The 19,520-nt window shown below is 40.0% G+C and overlaps 1 protein-coding gene across 1 annotated transcript in view; it reads right to left on the minus strand.

Moving 5' to 3' along the window:
• IFT80 (intraflagellar transport 80) overlaps positions 1–19,520 on the minus strand; it is a 101,354-nt gene that overhangs the window by 61,568 nt on the left and 20,266 nt on the right. The window lies entirely within an intron of this gene.

The raw sequence follows: 19,520 nt of genomic DNA on the forward strand, positions 1-19,520 counted from the left end.
TACTGTACAAAAAAAACCTTTTTTTTTTAACATATAAGTCTTCATGGCCATTTGATAAGTATATTTCAAAATGTCCAAAGTATGTTTTTGTGGTAACACGCATTTTAAACTATATAAAACCATCCCGATAAAATATATTGGGATTGCAGCAGACATTAAATCTTCTGTTCCTACTCAATTTACTGGGTAACATTTAAATGAAGTGTGAGCTAAGTCTTTCTCCAAGTCACAGATGAGTAGAGAGAATGATTAATGTAGAGAGATTCTCCAGGATCATCAGTTAAATTCATTGTAATACTGAGCTCCAGGGTTGAGAATATTTTGTTTGTGTTCATGCCTGAAATAGCTTCTTCAGCAGGTTTTTATATTGTCTGGTAGGTTTTATTGGCAGCTTCCCATGTGTCTCCACAATAGAATGCGGCCACAGCATGATTTACGTGGCTACTCAAATACTCCTAAAGGATGGTCTGTTGCCATGAACTTTTTACAGCTCTGTTGGAAATCCAGTCCCCTTGGGCTCAGGTGAGTAAAGAAAATATCTTTCCGATTTATACTTAAATTTTACCTAAGCAGTCTTGCTGGGATGAATTATTAAAGTGTGATAGAAGGTCAGAAATACTTGCCCTTTTCTGTACAAAATGTGGCTCCAGACTCCCAGACCTTTGGTCAGTGGATCCCTACAAAAAGGAGAGATCTGAACTCTAAACTTCCCTATTCAAAACGTTCAAAGCCAGAAGAACTAAAGGGTTAACACCTGACCATAGGCCCATGTTAAGTTGCCCCTGAATGATTAATAGGATTACTCCCATGTACAAAATACACACATAATTCTGGGTCAGTATAAGCATGCCAAAATGCCCCAAGAGTGAAGGATCTTAAAAAGTTGAGGAGGACAACTAACCTAGGTGTCTGCTATGTTGTGCCAGAGGCAGATAAGGTAAATATTGTACCGTAAGTTTGCTGTAAACTGCATGCACCCACAATGAATGCAAAATAGAGAACTAACACATTTAAAAAACAACTTTTACACAATGTAGTATTTAGAGATAATGTGAACTCAAATGTCCAATTCTCTAAAATACTTAAAAAAAAGTAAAAAAACTGCAGCAAGAATAAAGTGCAGAATAGAAGTAACTGCACTGATATGCAGCAGCCTCAAAAAGCCTACAGATATGGCTGATGTTTGGGCTGTTAGGCCTCATGCACATGATCCAGCTGCATTTATACAAAAGAGAAGTTATCTGGTAAGTATAAACAACTTTATGTTTCCCAGATCATTTTTTCCTGTGTTTAATTGTTCCTAGTCATGTTTACACATGTTTTAGATGCATTTAGCTGCATAAAACTGTGCTAAATAGACAGCTCTCTTCCATGGCTGTCTCTCCTGGCTCAATCTCCTTACTCATCCTCCTGGCTGTCTCTCCTCGCTCCTATTTGAAAGCACATACATCTTGTTTTTAAATGTGTTTGTTATATGTGGTACAATAAAAGTATATTTTTATGGCTAAGCAAATGTTGGCCAATTGTTTATTATTGATATGCACAATCCTGACTGTGATCTGTAGTAATCTTTTATTGAGGTCGGATTTCGGAAAGTATTTATAGTTTGAGTAGCATGGAGACTCTAATTTACTGTCAGTTTATTCTAAGTTGCCTTGTGGTCATGATTTTTGCTTTACGAAAAGACTACTTACTGTATGCAAGAGCCACACAGTAAGTGCCAAAGTGCTGCAGGTTGGGCACCAGGGTTCTAGAAGCAGGACAATCGGAACCATAAATGTTTTCAGAACATTTTATTATACTCTAAATTGCAAATTAACAATTATTTTTCCCCATGTATCCTAATCCGATTACAGCGGAGTGTATTGTTTGTCATACACATAAGTTATTTAATGCATACTACTACTCAGGGGTTCGATTGGTCGCAGAAGATCATTTCCAGTATGAAACTGGACAAATGACTTTTTCAGTGTTTGCGTTCATCTTCTGAGTTAATGTAACATTAGAAATGTTTGTATTGGTCAAAGTATCTCTGATTGAATGGACAACTACCGATATGCAATTTGAACTGTTTAGGGTCTAGGTCTATACACAGCCAGGAGCTTCAAGCTTCAAGGTTCATTCAACAGTATCCATGCCACTACTTGTTAGTTTGTGTTCCTCTGTCAAATTTTACCCAAAGCCTCCGTTTTTGTTTACTTTCTTTGCACCATAGAAGAGGCAGGACCCATGTAACTTAATTAAGTTGCTTAATGAGACATATGGAGGGGGAAGGGTTAATGAGAAAGTTTTTTTGATGAATCCTCAGGGAGCAATTTGCTGAATCAGCTACATTACATCAGGTACTTTTTAAAAAAACTGCTTTCACCAGAAAGTGGGTCTGGTTCTCTTCATCTAGTAATCACTGTGGTGGCATGTGACTCATTCGCACTCACCCAGATCCCCCTTCCACTTCTAGAAGTCCTTAGCTGCTTGCTCCCCAGTCACTGTTTACATTTGTGTCATGAGGAAAAGAAAAAAAAAGCCATGAAGGAGCAAGACTTGAGGCTTACCTTTGTAAACTGGTGTTGTTGGCTGTTTAACAGAAAAAAAGCAGCTGGCTTTAGTTAATTTTCTTGTTGCCTGGAACTGTTTGGCCCCTAAGCTTTGCTGTAGTATATATCACCCAATGCTATGGTTGCCTTCCTAGTGTTGACACAAACTTTTCACACATGGTTTTCCAAAGTGCTTACAGATATTGGCTGTCAATGCTTTACACATCTGAATAAGCAGATTTAAAGCAGTGGAAAATCCAAGAAAAACCAAGCTGTGAAGTGTCGTTTTTAAATGCGTAATACCATAGTTTACTAATTGCTTACTGTTGACTTACCACTTTTGAAGATAGCAGATATAAAGGCTTATCTTTGTGAATAGAGTTTATCCAATAAATTATACAACATAAAAGGCACAAACCTCAGCTGTAATTGGGGACAGACCTCCACAACATAACTCTCCGCCCTCCACTTGACCATGTTAAGCAATAAGAATCTCTTCTTCCTTCTGGGACACCATCCCAGAATAAAGTAGGCTAAGAAGAGATTGTTGTTGGTCAGCACTGACCATTCACCATTGCAACTACTATGTTGCTATAACGCCCTTAGTGCCCATTCACACTGAGCGTTTAATCGCACGATTTCTGCTGCGATATAGCGCATAATGATTTTCAATGGCGCTATTCTACAGCTCCATGTCGCATGTCGCGCATCACTTGTGCAGGACCCTTTTTCCCGCGGATGTAGCGCAATTTTTCTATTTTTGCATGCGGCCGCGCGGAAATCCACTCGAGGTAAGTGTCGCTCAGTGTGAATGGGACCTCAGGGCTGTGTAGTAAGGTTTTCGAATTCACAGAACATTAAATTGGTTGACATGGGTGGTGTGCGAGGGTCATCATTACAATTAAGGTGGGGGCTGGGGGTGAAGAGGATGTTCTGAAACGGTTCACATTTTCAAAAACTACTTTTCAATTGTTTTCATTATTTGTGGTTTCGCTTTTTATAGGCTTAAGTTAAATGTGAAAACTTGTAAATGTAATACAATAATAATCTAAATCTATAACAATTACAGCTTCCCTTCAAGTATGCAACATGCAGACCAAAAGTTCCTGAACCTGGGAGTGCGCAATTTCTAAACTGTAACGGCTTGCTCCAAAATTGGAGCTTTGGCACCCACTCCCCTCCACACACACATCTCTATGTGTGGATGAATCTTACTAGCAAACAGACAGGTGCGTATTGTGTTGCCTACCTTTAACATATTAGGTCTTTTTTAATAGTTTTTATTTCTTTCATTATAGGATCACTTTAAGGGCAATAGTATTATCCGTTGATTGATAAAGCTAATATCAGAAAGTGATTCAAGAGCTAACAAATGTTGGGGACCTCTGAATTAGAGAATGCTCTTATACATAAAACTTACATTTTCAGCTCCTACTATTTCTAGTAAAAACAATAATTTTTCCGGCTGACTGTCAAATAGGACCAACTCAGTCCTGATTGACTAACTCCTAGATAGGAAGACCTTAGTCCTTAAATAACTTCTAGAAAGGACCAATAGACTCCTGTTTTGCATCTGAATTTGTACAAACTGCATAATATGGCAATAAAAAAATGTATAGCTAAACATACTTTTTGAAGAGACTCCATGACACTTAAAAAACAAATAAATATGACTTCGCTTACAACAACCTATCAAACCAAAAACAAAGCCATATTTAAGACATGATAAAGGAAAGAGAATTAGATAATTAGGTAAATTAGTGAAAATTTTGCAGGGTAAGGCTCTTGGGGTTTTTTATGTGTTACAAGAAAACTAAATAAAGCCTAAATTTTCATAGAGGGAAGTGTCAGAACCAGCAACGAAGCACACTGCATATGAATATATTTAGAAAAAGTACTGACAAACCATGACTTTCAAAAACGAACTCAAATGTATTGCTTGCATTACGAAATGATTAGTTGAAGGGAAGGGAGAGCAAAAGCTGGTAAACAGGCAATGTGAGGAAAGATAAAGAAGATATAGAGCAAGCAAACAAATGAAATGAGGGGGATAAAAAGAGGAGATGGAAAGAAAAATAAGTTATAAAGGACTGAGAGGATTAGTAGAGAGAAGGGACACATTTTATTTTCATTACACCTTAAGCCAGGATTTTGTTTAGTTTAGGGTAGAGTGGGAAAGAGTTAAATTCCTGTCTTATGACCCCATCAGAGTGGTTTTCGCTGTGTATTCCGGTCTCGGTGACGCCCATACACATAATGGAGGTTGTGGCATCACAGGGATAGAAAAGCACAGCCTGCAATAAAAGCAGTCAGTGGTTATAACTCTTCCCCAGCATGGCCAATGAAATTTTCCCTATAGCTTGACCATGCATAGACATATTTAGTATTCTGCTGTTCCCAACATAACAGAACACCATTACCCAACCAGGCTTAAACTAGCTGATCAAGTGCTGATTATCTTATGTTTGTGGCCCCAGCATGAAGCTTTTCACAGGGTTATTCACAAAAGGGTGAAGAGTTTGAAGAAGGCAGGAGAAGTGAACAATCTAGGACAACATAGCTGATTGGAAACATTCTCCAATTCAGCTCACTTTCCAGTTCAGCTATGTTGTCCTAGATTGCCCTTTTGTGAATAAATCTGAGTTTCCAAGATCAGCACTGCTTTTGCACAGGAGCTGATGGATCTTAAAAGTTTTTTCACAGTGTAGTAAAAATGATCACTAAATGTTCTAATTATCAACAAACTAAAAGCATGTCAACAAACAGTGTCCAAAACTCACAACTAGCTAAAGAAAGGATAATAATGAAACTACTAAATAGGTGGAGCACTAAAGCACACTTTTGTGCTCTCGATTTTTGAGGAAAATAAAGATCTCTTGGAAGTTTTGGTGTTACATGAAGAGTAGATGGGATAGTATTATACATAAAACAAATCTGGCACCGAAAAAAAAGATTATACTCTCAAGAGCACGTTTGACTTGTCTAAGAAGATAATGATTTAATGGTTGAAAACTAATGACTCTGCCAGAGGGCTTGGCTGGAGCCCCTCATGTCAGACATTGTCATTTATCTCCTCACACTGCACACACACCGGTCTGGAAACAGGGGTGAAATAGCGGAGGATAGCTCGTAGCATAAAAAAAAATATATATACAGTATAGAAAACTAATATTTAGGTAACTCAACCCGTAGCTGAATGTTAAAGAGACTCTGCAGCATAGAAAAGATTTAAATACCTAGTCTGTGGACATAATAATTAGGAATTATACTGAGACAATCTCAAGCTCTATTACAAAATTGCCTGAGGGGCGGGGGGTGGGTGGGGGTGACATGGGATGGGTGAGGAGGGGGCTGTTGATATTGCTGACTCAGAAGTCTCTTTGTTTAGATCCAGCTCTGTTAACCTTCCTTCAACCTTCACCTCACCACAGCCATTTTCTACTTATCAAGTCGAATGTTCTTGCAGTTAAATCACAGTGTACAATACAAGCAGTTTAAGCAGCACATTTAAAGTATTATATTACAATTAATCGTCACTTATACTAACAAATATGTCTTGTTTAAGTACCCACAAATATATAAAACAGAAAGGAGGAATCCATTACCTCATATTGCTTACAGCTAAATTATAGTTATGCACACCCAATGCAGTGTGGTTTACCACTTCATAATCATTAGGAAAACAGCAGGGAATGTGTTGTAGACTTCAAAATGTCAGGTGCTGGCTACCATTTTATAACTCACAGAAAAATGACATCTGGCATTTGATTGGCTGCTTATTTTCTAGAACAATCTACCAAGGAAATAACAGTCTAAGAACGTTGAGGGTCATACAAAAGATGAGAAGAAAATGAGCGTTATTTCCCCATAGAGTCCTATAACAGTCTATTGTGCAAAATTATATATAGTGATTCAAGCAACAGCAAAGGTTTTGCACAGAACAATAATATTCTCTTGCCCCAATTTATCAAAACTGGAGGATAGACTCCAGTCAAGCACGGTATTCTGCACTCCAGTTACTTGTGTCTCAGAAGAGGGTGGGGGAGAGAGAGTAGTTGCAGAGCACAGAAGCAGTGCCAGCCAAAAGTACATGTAAAAAGTAAAACGGATTACTTATTTTATAGCAAATAAGCAGACTTTCTAGCACTACACCAGTCTGTTTCCTAGGATGCATAAAAACAGTTCACTGATTGACTTTACTTGTTGGCTGAAATTGCTCCTTAATGTCCACTTCATCAAAATCCACATTTTATTTGTATCTCATGGGCACTGCAAATCACAGTGGGAGGGTTTCAGCAACACAATGGGAGGGTTTCAAGAGAGTTATGTCAATCCAGAAAGCAGTGGGCAGGACTTGGTGTGGCTAGGTGCTGATTGGCAAGCTATAAGCTTGTGAAATCAGCAGTGACAATCTTGATAGCCACAACCCCTGCAACGTTTTTTCATCCCAAGTTAGCACAGCCTATATGACAGTGGCAACTCTGCTTTGAATTCAGGATCAGTGCAGTGTTGTAGTCACACAATCACAAGAAGGTGCATTAGGTGAACGTCACTAGTATGCTCCACAGGTGTTTGTGGGACTTTGCACACCCAAGACCATGAGAAAACAGAGTGCAGATGCACATGAATAAAATAAATATATTTTTAATGAGAGGTCATATTTCTACTTGAATCTACAAAACAATAAGATTTTTGTACTGCCCATAAAAACCTTTGTTTGGAGTTTATGGCGGGACACAAGAAGTCGTTTACCTTCAAATTATACTGTTGCCAACATAAGGATTGGATACTAGCAAAAAAAAACAAAACAAACAAAACCCAAAACAAACACACACACAGCTGTAGGCCACCCCAGGATAACCCATACCTCAGTTTTGTAGCAAAGCCGTAGCGAGTTTATGACCATAACCACAGAGGAGTGGGATCAGTGCCCCTCAATGGACAAGAAAAGGATCTTAATGGTGAGTGCAAAAATCTTATTTTCTTCCTCGTCCTCCGAGGGACACAGGAAGTCTTCAAATGCAGGCCAGAGAGAAAACAAAACAACAAAAAACTGGAGACTACAGCTCAAAAAAGCAACCTCAAGGACCTTACATCGGAAGCTGGCATCAGATCTGGGAAACAATTGCCCAATACTGAAAAGCCCAGGAAGCACTCGCAGGTTTAGTAAAGTGTGCCTTGACAAAAAAGAGAGAGAAACCCAAAAAGTGAAACCCAATCTTTAGACCATAAATTTAGATGATGGTCTGTCTGAGCCACCTAGAGATGGTGGAAATAAAAAGGCTGGGGCACCCTTACAGGGACCATCTCGGATAACAAAAAGGTAATCAGTCTTTGTGAAACAGCAGTGGCTGAGAGATAGACTCTGACAGCCTAAACAATATGAAGACAAGGGAGGGAAATTTCCTTTTGGTGAACAGTGAATCATACACCGGGATGGAAGAACAATGTGCATATTACAATGCTGTAAAGACAGCCAAGTCAGCTGGAGCTCCAGGCATGTTTATTGGGAGACAAGCCCCCTATGACAACCAAGCCTCCAACACTGACAAGGTACCCATGACATCTCCCATCTCACTGTTTCGAAACAGTGAACAGGTTGCAGGCTGCATATAATTGCCACATCAGTAATTTTAGCAGTTAGTGCAAGTGGCTCTTTGCAAAGCAGGAGCAGCAGCGAGAAGATGCTTCCTCAATGCTCTATGATGGAAAAGAAAGTGTGAGCAACATTCCTCCCAGCAGATGTCAGCGTTTGGTCCCACAGTGCTAGTCCCTTCCACAATAGAAATCGCCAGGAAACAAGGAATTTTAACCTCCTTGGCGGTAATCCCGAGTGTGGCTCAGGGTTAATTTTCAGTACCATAAGCGGTAACCCAGAGCCACACTCGGGATTACAGAGTAGCGTTACTTACCTTGTCCCTCGAGCTGCGCTGTATCCTCCGGCCGGCATCCGTCTTCTTAATTCCGTTGCCTGCGTCCTGGGCGTCCGCGTCGCAAAGGGGCGGAATCGGAGGGAATTTTAAAAAACAAAATAACGAATAAAAAAAAACAAAAAAAAATAGAACAAAAAAAGGGGAAAAAAATTAAATAAAATCAGACCACCAGGGAGGTTAAAGGCGTTAGAAAACAAGTAAGTGACCTATTTACTTGAGGTAGCTCCTGATGCTTGGCCCAACCGGCCTACTCACTGTGAGGGGTTTCCTACCCTTCCTTGTCCACTTGAGCTGCAGGTTCAGCTCCAACTGACAAACTCCTAGCAACTTCCTGTCTCACAGCGATGATGTGACTTGCGTTTGTTCAGACCTACCAAGTGCTCGCTCTGCTAATTCTTGTGCTCCATGTATGATCCTGGCTGTCTACTGATCTCCTGGTTCCAGACTCTGGCTATTGCACACGTTCATCCTGCTTTTTGTGTTCTCATACCTGGCTCGGCTGACTACCCACTTTGGCTTCTGACCTCTGGCTCGGCTCTAACTACATCTCTGATTTACCTGTTGTTTTGCCATTTTGTTTATTAACAGTTTCAATTAACTCCTTTACTTTTTAACCTGCACTTTTAGTTTGTCTGGTTTCTTGATTCCCTGAAACTCACAAAGCGAGTCTTCAAAGACAGCGCAAGCACGGTCAGTGCCTCTAAGCCTGAAAAGCATGCCACAGTTACTTGTTTACAAAACAGAACAGAAGAAAATACATCTATCCTCCTAGGACACTAGCACAAAACTGAGGCATATTGGTAGTAGTAGGGGTTATCCTGGGCAGGCCTTCAGTATTTTGTTTTGCCACTGTTCACGCCAACTGTAGGCAGCAGTATAACCCAAGAGGAGAGAGATATCCTGTGTCCTTCAATGGACGACAAAGAAAAAAAAGCGTTAGCAAAATATATAATATGCGTATTAAATGCAACATATACTTCCTAACGTGTGTCAAGAAGATATGTGCATTTTGTGGCTCTGAAATGCATCTAAATGTATGCACAGAAACAATAAAAAACACATAATGATCACAAGGATTATTATTAAAAACAGTATTATTGATAAAACATGGCAGCTAAAAATACATAAAAGGCAGCACCTTTGAAACATATTTATGTAGTCTGCAGGATACAGATACTCACAGTTCATTAGATCTGCCCTCAACACATTCATGTTGAAATTGAAGCAGAAAAACTATGCTTTACACCTGTGTTTCTCTTCATTTGGACTAGGTGTCCAGCAGAGGGAGTAGAACACTTACTAAAAGAGACATGTTCTATGTGGAATACTGCTTGCTGTGCACCACCTTCCCTTGGCAACAACATTAATCACAAACTGTCAAGGCTAAGACAAAACTGGCAACGACATACGCATCTTTCGGGCTATCCGTTTTCTTAGCAAATTGTACTGACTGCTGAGCTGAAAAACTAGAAATGAAAAAATCATTTAGAAGACAAAACCACTTTTGTCTGTGCACTTTCTGGGCAACCTTCAGCAATGTAACCACAATGCATCTGTCTGCTTGAGCATCAGGCAAGATATACCATAGAAATTAGAGTGTACTATAAATATTATACGCTGCAATAATTGAGAGCCTTTAATAGTTTTACAGTCCCCTGTCATAAGGATAATCTGCAGCATAGTCATAAACCAGACTGGATTCTTTTAAAATTAAAAGTATATAAATCTTGTTACACTTTTTTTTCCTTTCCCATACAGAAGTCTCTTTCTATAATAACAGATATCAGGTGGCAGTTACAACCAATGTCTAGGGAACTGATGCTGAAGCGTGTCTATGTAAATTTAAAAAAGAAAAAAAAGCTCCATTTGCTCTTCCAAACAAGAGAAAACTGTCCCGTAAGGGGGAGCCTTGATGGCCAATGGTGCTGGCTTATGTGAACATACAAATCTGGTGTCTATTTGGGGATGTGACACAGATGTGGCAAGGTCACATCCTCAGGGATAGTCCTAATTGTATCCACAACTCGCTGTGTCTGAGGTCATCTGTTGCTTCACTGTTCTTCAGCGCAGTCCCCAGCTGCTTCTTAACAAAGGTGAGCCTGACGGTTGCTACACTGCAAGCTACACAGTCAAGCTGCCATGTGGCAGGCTGCTTCAATAAAGGTGAAATCGGGCAGCTTAGTCAGCGTCCAGTCATCGTATTTACAGGCACAGGAGTTTGTATGTATTCTCAACTCCAATTAGTACTTTATAAACATTATTTGCCTTCATCTTACTGACTGATACAGCCAACATGGTAAACGTAATGCAAAGCCAGGGTTTTCACCTGGAATGCGGTAATAGAGATAACAAATCTTTGCTGACATATTAAATGTGTAAAATTAAACCTTCACTTATTTGCAAAAAAAGAAATGTAAAAAATATAAAATACATTTAAATGACAATACACAAACACTGGGAGTAGTAAATGTTCTTCTTTTAGTGATATGAACCATGGCAGTACATTTTTATTATTATACAGGATTTATATAGTGACAATAGTTTGCGCAGTGTTTTACAATATAAAAAGGAAAACATTAGAGTTAAAATACAAAATCAAAACAAGATGGTAAGGAGGGCACTGCCTGTGATTACAATCTATTATAATCGAATGATTCAGTTTGTTACAAATTTCACTTGTTTGCATCACTTTGAAAACTCAGCTGAATATGTGGATGGTAATGAATTAGCAATAAACTCATATTAAAAGCCAAGTGCACCTAATTGTGATACTTCAGTTATGAGTGGATGTTAACATCTGTTTAAAAAATTAATTTTTGTCTCTGACCATGTAACTGATTTAACCAAGTAATACTTAAAGCATATCTAAACCCAAAAGCAAAAATGTATCATATTGCAATTCACCAATTCTTAGATGTGGTGGCTGCATTTGTTTTCTTTTTTTTCTCCTTTCTTTTCACCTGGGGATTCGGCCAGTAAGACTGTAATTTTTTCCCTTTCTTTAACGGGGCCAAGCTGTCCAGCAAAAGTGGCAGCCAGAGGGTTGAGACAAACCATTTAACACCGACAAGGGTGCTTACAAATGTCAGTTTTTATTAATTTATGTAAAACCTTTATCCCTAAAGGGGGAAAAAAACAGTTGCTGTAACTGCTTAAAAAGTGCTATCTTAAGTTCGGATTTAATTTGTTAGTCAAGTTCAACTCAATTTGCTAGTGTGTTTAACTCTACCCTCTCACTAGGCTAACAATGCTAATGTCCAAGGGTGGCTCCATTGCTCCTTCATAGGTACACAATAAAAACCTGGCAGAGGGTTTTAACCCTTCCCCACTCTATCCAACACCTAAAACGTTTTGCCTTTATATACACTTTTAAAAAAGAACAAATTAAAAGGACATTTATTTATTTTTTTCTTCATGTTAACTACTTGAAAAATTTTTTTTACTTTTTTTAAAATAGGTAAATCTAAAATATTGTATATGAAAATGTCAGGTTTACTGCTGGTAGCCAGCTGATGGTGCTCTACAGTTTGAGCACCAGGTCTCTACAACTGTAAGGTGAATTACAGGTGAAACTCGAATAATTAGAATATCGTGCAAAGTTCATTTATTTCACTAATGCAACTTAAAAGGTTAAACTAATATAGGAGATAGACTCATTACATGCAAAGCAAGATAATTCAAGCCTGATTTGTCATAATTGTGATGATTATGGCTTACAGCTCATGAAAACCCCAAGAACCCCAAATCCACAACCTCAAAAAAGTAGATTATTCCATGCAATCAATAAAACAAGGATTGTACATAGAACAATATCGGACCTCTGAAAAGTACAAGCATGCATATGTACTCAGTACTTGGTTTGGGCCCCTTTTGCAGCACTTACTGCAATTACTTTTGCATGATATTCTAATTATTCAAGTTTCATCTGTAGACCTGATTAGTAGGACAAATCAGACTATATCTGCAAGGATTTTGCATGTTCTCCCTGTTCTTGCATGGGTTTCCTCTGGGTACTCCAGTTTCCTTCCACACTCCAAAGACATGCTGGTAGGTTAATTGGCTCCAGTCTAAATTGGCACATATGTCTGTATGTGAGATGGGGACCTTAGATTGTAAGCTTCTTGAGGGCTGGGCCTGATATGAATGTGCACTATGTAAAGCGCTGCATAAATTGTCGGCGCTATATAAATACCTGTAATAAATAAATACATGGACTACTAAATGACTCGCTGCCTCTCTCTTCAGAAAGGTATAGCATCGTCTGGCAAACAGATAAATACACAGTTGAAATACATATATGTAAACTATTTTACTTGCTAAAAGCATTTGTAACTCTGTAAAACCAATCCTAAGATTTAAACATTCCTGCCAGACAGCACAACCAAGTTCGGTGACTTTACTTTTATCTATGATATTCATGTAGTGCAGCTAGTTCTGTGACTGGACAATGAAGGAGCGGCAAGATCTGATGAGCTCATTATTTTATTTTCTCCAACTATCGGCATGTTTCCTGTCAGCACATGTGCATGCAGCACACCTGACTAGCTCTTAGATCTGCCCGAGCCCCCATCAGTCTTGGACTGAACAGGGGATTACATGACGCTAATATCAAGACACATTCTGGCAATTAGACTAGTACTTCAATGAATACATCCAGTAACTGCATTCACTGCAGTCTTTATATGTTTTTAGAATTTAGATTTAAAGAAGAACTCAATTTTTTTCAAAATAAGTTAACCCGCACAGTGGGGCTACCCCCACACTGCAAGGGTTAACTGCTTGTGATTTTCCAGGGGTCGGAATACAGAAGACATACTCACCTGATGCTCTGTCCTAGGCTGTGCTATGTCCCTCGGCATCCTAATGTAGGTGAATATACTGCATTATACGTGATGACATCAGTGGGGCTTATGTTACTGGAGACCTGGGAAAAAGAGGCTGCGGGGACCAGCATAGCAGTCAGGCGGGATCCAAGATCAGGTCAGTATTTGAGCCCCTAGACCCAAACATGCAGGTAACCCCTGCAGTGCAGGCAGAGGCGGCTCTAGAGTTTGAAAGGTCTTAGGCGAAACTTAAACATGAGGCCCCACTCAGGCCCATAATGGCTCTGTAGGATCTCACCAAGGCTCAGTAGGGGTCACACCAGGGCCCTGTGAGGTCTCACCACGGCTCTGTGGGGCTCTCCCCAGGGCTCTGTGGGGTTCTCACCAGGGCTCTGTGGGGTTCTCACCAGGGCTCTGTGGGGTTCTCACCAGGGCTCTGTGGGGGTCTCACCAGGGCTCTGTAGGGGTCTTACCAGAGCTGCGCAGGCTGCCCCTCATCAGGACTGTGCGGGCCGTGTCCGACCAGGGCAGTGCAGGCAACGTCTCGCGGGCAGGACCAGGTGCCGACAACTCGAGCTGCCTCTGACGTTAAACTCTGACTTCCTAGCCAGGTTGAGATCCTTGTGCAGTGGATGGGGGGTGACTTCTCTCCTCATTGGCTGGTGAGCGGAGATCCAGAAGGCAGCGTGGATGGATGGAAGAAATGGATGAGCTCTCAGCTTGACAGCAACAGGGCTGTGGCTCATAATGCTGACTGGCTGCGCCTGCAAGGTAAAGCGGCCGGCCGGGCAAATTAGGCGGCCACGAGGCCCTGGCCTAATTAAAGAGCCGCCTCTGAGTGCAGAGGTAGCCCGCACTGCAAGGTTTAACTTTTTAGATTCCTGGAGTTCCTCTTTAAGGACAGGTTTAAAGAGCACCTTTGGGGAGAATTAATAAAAAAGCATCTAGGACAAGTTCAATCTCAAATGTTGTGGTTGCCCAAAGACACCAATCAGAGTCTATCTTTCATTCATTTTTTCAACACAGCTTAGAAAATGAAAAATGTAAAAGCCAACTGGCTGCACTCCGTTTGAGACAAAGTTGATCTCAGACACGTTTTTTGTATTAATTTTCCCCCCCGTCTCTATTTTTCTGTGTGAGGAAATCATTGTGTGCTGTAATGGGGACCTTCCTCATACAAAAGTATTATTTTAGAAAATAAAAGTTTAATGCAATGATTGAAATAATATATAATCAATTTAATGTAAAGATTACAAAATCTAATAAATCTGAACAGGAACAATAATATTTCCTCCTTAATAAGATATAAAATATTTAAAAGAAAGCTAAAAAACACCTTTAAAGAGAAAAACTTGAATAAGTCAACTCGTTGACACTAGCGATGACACGACGATCTGTTTATATTTTACGATTTTTACGTCTTCTTTATTATAGTGCTCTGATTTAGGTTGGGTTTACAAATGTGACATTTAAATTAACCAAACCAAATTGTGGCTCAAAAACCACAGCTGGTTGAATGTGACACTGATCCCTCCCAGGTTAATCTAAGTCAAATATGTTGCTCTGAACATCAGTGAAACATCTGTGACTTTACTGCGTGGAACCTCTGCAGTTACTGCAAGGGCTAAATACAGCCAGTAAGTTAGCTTCTACCCCTGTTTGTGGTTGTATTTGTTCTAGTGAAACATGATGGATTTATTAGAGAATCCTACACATAATGCATTTAATTGCAAAGCAGCCCTGTATGCTTTTACTACATGCCTTTAATTACTAGGAGGATCTGATAAAATAATGAAAAAGGAAACTTGAAGTGGTTTGTACTTTCTAATCCACACCGTCAGTCAATAGCCTGCATCTCAGACTGCCTGCATCTCAGACTGCCTGCTTGTAAACTCCATTCTAAATGTAGGCATCTGGGCATTTTGGGCACCAAGGGGTGCGTCCAATGCCAACAGACACAGAATGCAGGGCACAAGAGGTGCTATGCTCTGACAGTGCTGAGTTAGGCAAGTATTTTACAATTCATACTTGCATTAAAGTGTTATTCCACCATCAAATAGGAAACATAGTATAAATAAAATGAAATACTCCCATCATTTTTCTTCTCTGTACTTTTTAATCTCTCACTGACTGGTTTCTCTCTTTCTCTTTACTGTCTAAAATAATTCTACTTTTTGGTAGGGAGTTGGCCTTGATTTTTTTCTTTTATTGATCACAAAAGGTTTTCTACCAATGTTTTCTCATTGGCTGTACACTACAGTATGTGGCCACACTCTTCTTTTTCCCTTCTCTACTATTGCAGAGTGTGACTCTAAAGCTACCCAGAATTTAGAGGTTGACCACCTTCAAGGAGCCTTACAGACAGAAAGCTGCAGACCACTCTAATAAATTGTAAGCTCAGTTTGGCTAAACTTACAAGAGGCTTGCATGGAGAGGGAAGATAAGAGACCAGGGAGCAGGAAGCTAGGGCTACCTTACAGGAGGGGGGGCAACCGAGATTGGGACAGGTTTCCCAATACATCAGCTCCAAATGTTCCCAATGGCGGCTTGATGGTCACCCAAGAACAAGTTGGCTTGATGGTCACCCAAGAACATGAAAAACAAAAGTGACTGGATGACTCTCACCCTTGTCGATTACCAAAAGTTATTAAAAGGAGAACTATAGGGTTAAGGCTTTTCCCCATAGTTCTCCTTAGGGTAACGGGAGGACACAAACTAGCGTCCTCCCGTCACCCTAGGCTCAGGTATACTGAGACGCCGCGGTATACTGCCGGGATCCGCCCCCGCCCAGCTGCGTGACTGACAGCTGGCTCTGCCTATCTAGAGGCAGAGCCAGCTGTACCCGCCCCCTCCCCCTGTCCGTTCCGCCAGTCAGCTCAGGCGGATCGGAGCGGTGAGGGGGGAATCCAGCCCCTCTCCTGTCACGGCAGAGATGATCGAGAGGTGAGCGAACGCCGGTATGTGTTGGCTCACCTCCCGATCTACTGAGCCGACCTGTGACAGTCTCATTGTCACAGGTCGGCTAGAACTATGAGGTGAGTGAAAAGCACTCACCTCATAGTTCTCCTTTAGGCAATATACGATGGGCCTTAACATTAGCTCTGCTAAGAAAAAAAAAGGGGTCTGTGACACATCACAACAGAGGAGGTAAGAAGAGCTTTACAAACGTCAAGACATGTAGTAGCCGAGATAGGATCAAAGTGGAGTCTTCTTTTAAAAAGTAATAATACTGCAAGAGTTATTGTCAATATAAAATACATTTCTGTCTTACATCAGCATCTTATTAAAGTGATGCCTATCATGTAAGTATGGTTTGCAATGATATGAGCATGTGGGGAAGACATGTATGCTCCGCTTCCCGCTTTGCAGTGCTACAACCGTGGGTGCGCTTTATTGTATCATCTCAACACAGAGCGCCCTCTAGTGTCTAATCTCCAAATCCATATTTAAAGAATAGATTCAGTTTACTTTAAAGTGACAAAAAACTCAGGAGTTAAATCTTAAAAATGCATTCGAGTACCTTCACTATTAAAAGGAGAATTATGAGGTGCGTGATTTTCACTCAGCCTATATAATCTGAGCCAACCTGTGACAATGAAACTGTCACAGGTCGGCTCAGTAGATCGGGAAGTGAGCGAACACATACCGGTGCTCGCTCACTTCTTGATCTATCCCTGCAGAGAGCCGTGACTGTCACTCACGGCTCCCTGCAGGGATTCCCCCCCTCCCCTGTCCGATCCTCCAGCGCTGACTGGCGAAACGGACGGGGGAGGGGGCGGGTACAGCTGGCTCTGCCTCTGGATAGGCAGAGCCAAATGTAAGTCCCGCAGCTGGGTGGATCCAGACAGTATTGTCGGGATCCGTCCCGGCTGCGGCGTCTCAGTATACCGCGAGCTGCAGCTCGCGATATGCTGAGCTTTGGATCCGGGAGAACGCTAGTTTGTGTTCTCCCATGACCCTTAGGAGAACTATGGGGAAAAGCCCTGACCCCATACTACTCCTTTAACAAAAATGTATCTTATCTGTGTATCACTCAGCTGTAGCTCCTCAAATCATCTTTAAATTGGTGCTGACACTGCCCTTCCTTCTGGAGGCTTGCTTCTTTTTATTCCCATAGTTCGTGTGTGTGTGTTGTAAAGCAACCACCATTCCAAGCTCACTCCTGTGATAGACTACAATCTCAATACAAATTAGTAAACTAAACATGAGATTGTAGTCCATCACAGGAGCAAGCTTGGACACAAATAAGATGCATTTTTAATATTTAATTCCTGAGTTTAGTGATACTTTAAAAAGAAAATTTCAGTGAGCCCCTGGCCCTTCTTATCACAGAAGCATTAAAAAAAAAAGAAGACCTTAGATAGGTATCTGTTTTCTCACGATCTCAAACCAATCTCCTCTTTGCTGTACATTAGTTTGTTGTCTATCTATAGTGTAATGGTATTCTTGTGTACATGTTAACAGGCAGGCATTTAGTTTTTACGTGAGTTGGGAGGAGTGCGACGATGGCTGTGCTGCTCCTTACCATGGTTAAGAGCTTGAACTCCAGCTGGGCCGTGAAAGAAGCAAACTGTACATATCCTTTAATTCCACAAAAATATATAGAACAGCATGCATGTAAATTGTAAAAAAATTAAAAATATTACTATAAAAAGTAAAAGCTGGCTGCAATTATAAAAAAGATTTTTTTTATAATATACATTCCCTTCAAAGCAAAACTGAATCCAAGTTTTTTTGAGAGGCACTCTAGAGGCAGCAGCATAACCCTATGTCTAAGAATTTTGCAGAGCTGTGTCCCTCAATGGACAAAGTCCTTTATTTATTCCCTGAGCTATACATAACAACAAGAGGGGGCACTTAACATAATGTATACAAATACTGTGGTCAAAATATGGATGAGAAAGCATATTAAAATGTAAAGGGCAAAATAAAGGAACTGTGTGCTTGCTGACAATATATTAGCATTTCCCTTAATGACTGCTTATTTCAGGAAATCCTACAAAAGGTAATAAATAACCACTGCCTTTAAAAAACAAAAACAAAACCAAGTCGGAAACACACGGAAGACAGCTGTACATTTTTTTTTGTCATACTCATCCTTTAAAATATTTATACATCTGACCAAGAGCAAAGAGCTGAAAAGAGAATTGAATCTAATAGCAAAACAGGTTTTCTGCCTTCATATTTTAATTATTTCTCCATACTTGCTTTGCTGTCCCTTTTGGATTCATGAACCTAAACAGACGCTAACAAAATGTTTTCGGATTCCCAGACTATAGAAATCATACAGTTTTGATCAAAGATAACACTGACACTTGGGTTGCACACTGGTATAGGTGTCAACCATGAAAGTAACAGGCACAGGCTCTTTCTGCTGTGTGAGTCAGTGTTAATTTCGTCGACAAACCATTTAGGTTTTTTCGTCATTTGCATGTTTTTTAGTGACGAAAACGAGACGAAACCCAAGTAATAGATAAGTTAATAGGACGAAAACAATGACTACATTTCAACGAAAACTATATGAAAATGGGAGGGGCTATTGCATTTCAACTTGTGGTTCCATTAGCTCTTCCTCTTGCTGTAGTAGGGAGACATGCACAACAAAATAATAGCCTACTGATCTACGCAGCGGGACACCAGCTAGCAAATACAATGCATCTCACTGTAAGTTACTGGTCTGTTTTTAGTGGGATATTTACCGGTTTTGTCAATGCTGAGAGAAAGTAAAGAGTAGTGATTGTTATAGTTCCATGCACTAATGACATTGTGGCCTGTGACCTTTTTGATTGTATTTGAGAATTAGAATAGTCAGTTGATTCTTCCTATAGATAGAAGCATAACCCACTAGTATGGGTTTCATTATACTGTGCTTGTGCTAGCTGCAGAAACTTTTTGTTGTGTTGAGTTACTTGATAATTGTTGTCATTATTAACAGAGAACTGTTAAAGTTTTATATTCAGGTAAAATGTGCAATGGCAGTACAGTCGATAGAGTTTACTTTTTATTTTTAAAGTTGCACGTCTGTTCGTTAAAAGTAATATTCTAGTTTGTTTATGAAACTTGATTTTATTTATTTTAAGGTAAATGAAGATGTTTTATATCACAACGGCTAAATCTGTGTCTGTATTGCATGTTCAAACCTTAATACTATAAGTAATAACAGGTTAATAGAGCTTTACTCCAAGAATATATAATGAGTTTAGAAATTTTAGAGAATTTCTTAAATAATG

The sequence above is a fragment of the Nanorana parkeri genome, unplaced genomic scaffold (genome assembly GCF_000935625.1).
Source record: "Nanorana parkeri isolate BGI_ZX_2015 unplaced genomic scaffold, ASM93562v1 scaffold136, whole genome shotgun sequence".
NCBI classification, from domain to species: Eukaryota; Metazoa; Chordata; class Amphibia; order Anura; family Dicroglossidae; genus Nanorana; species Nanorana parkeri.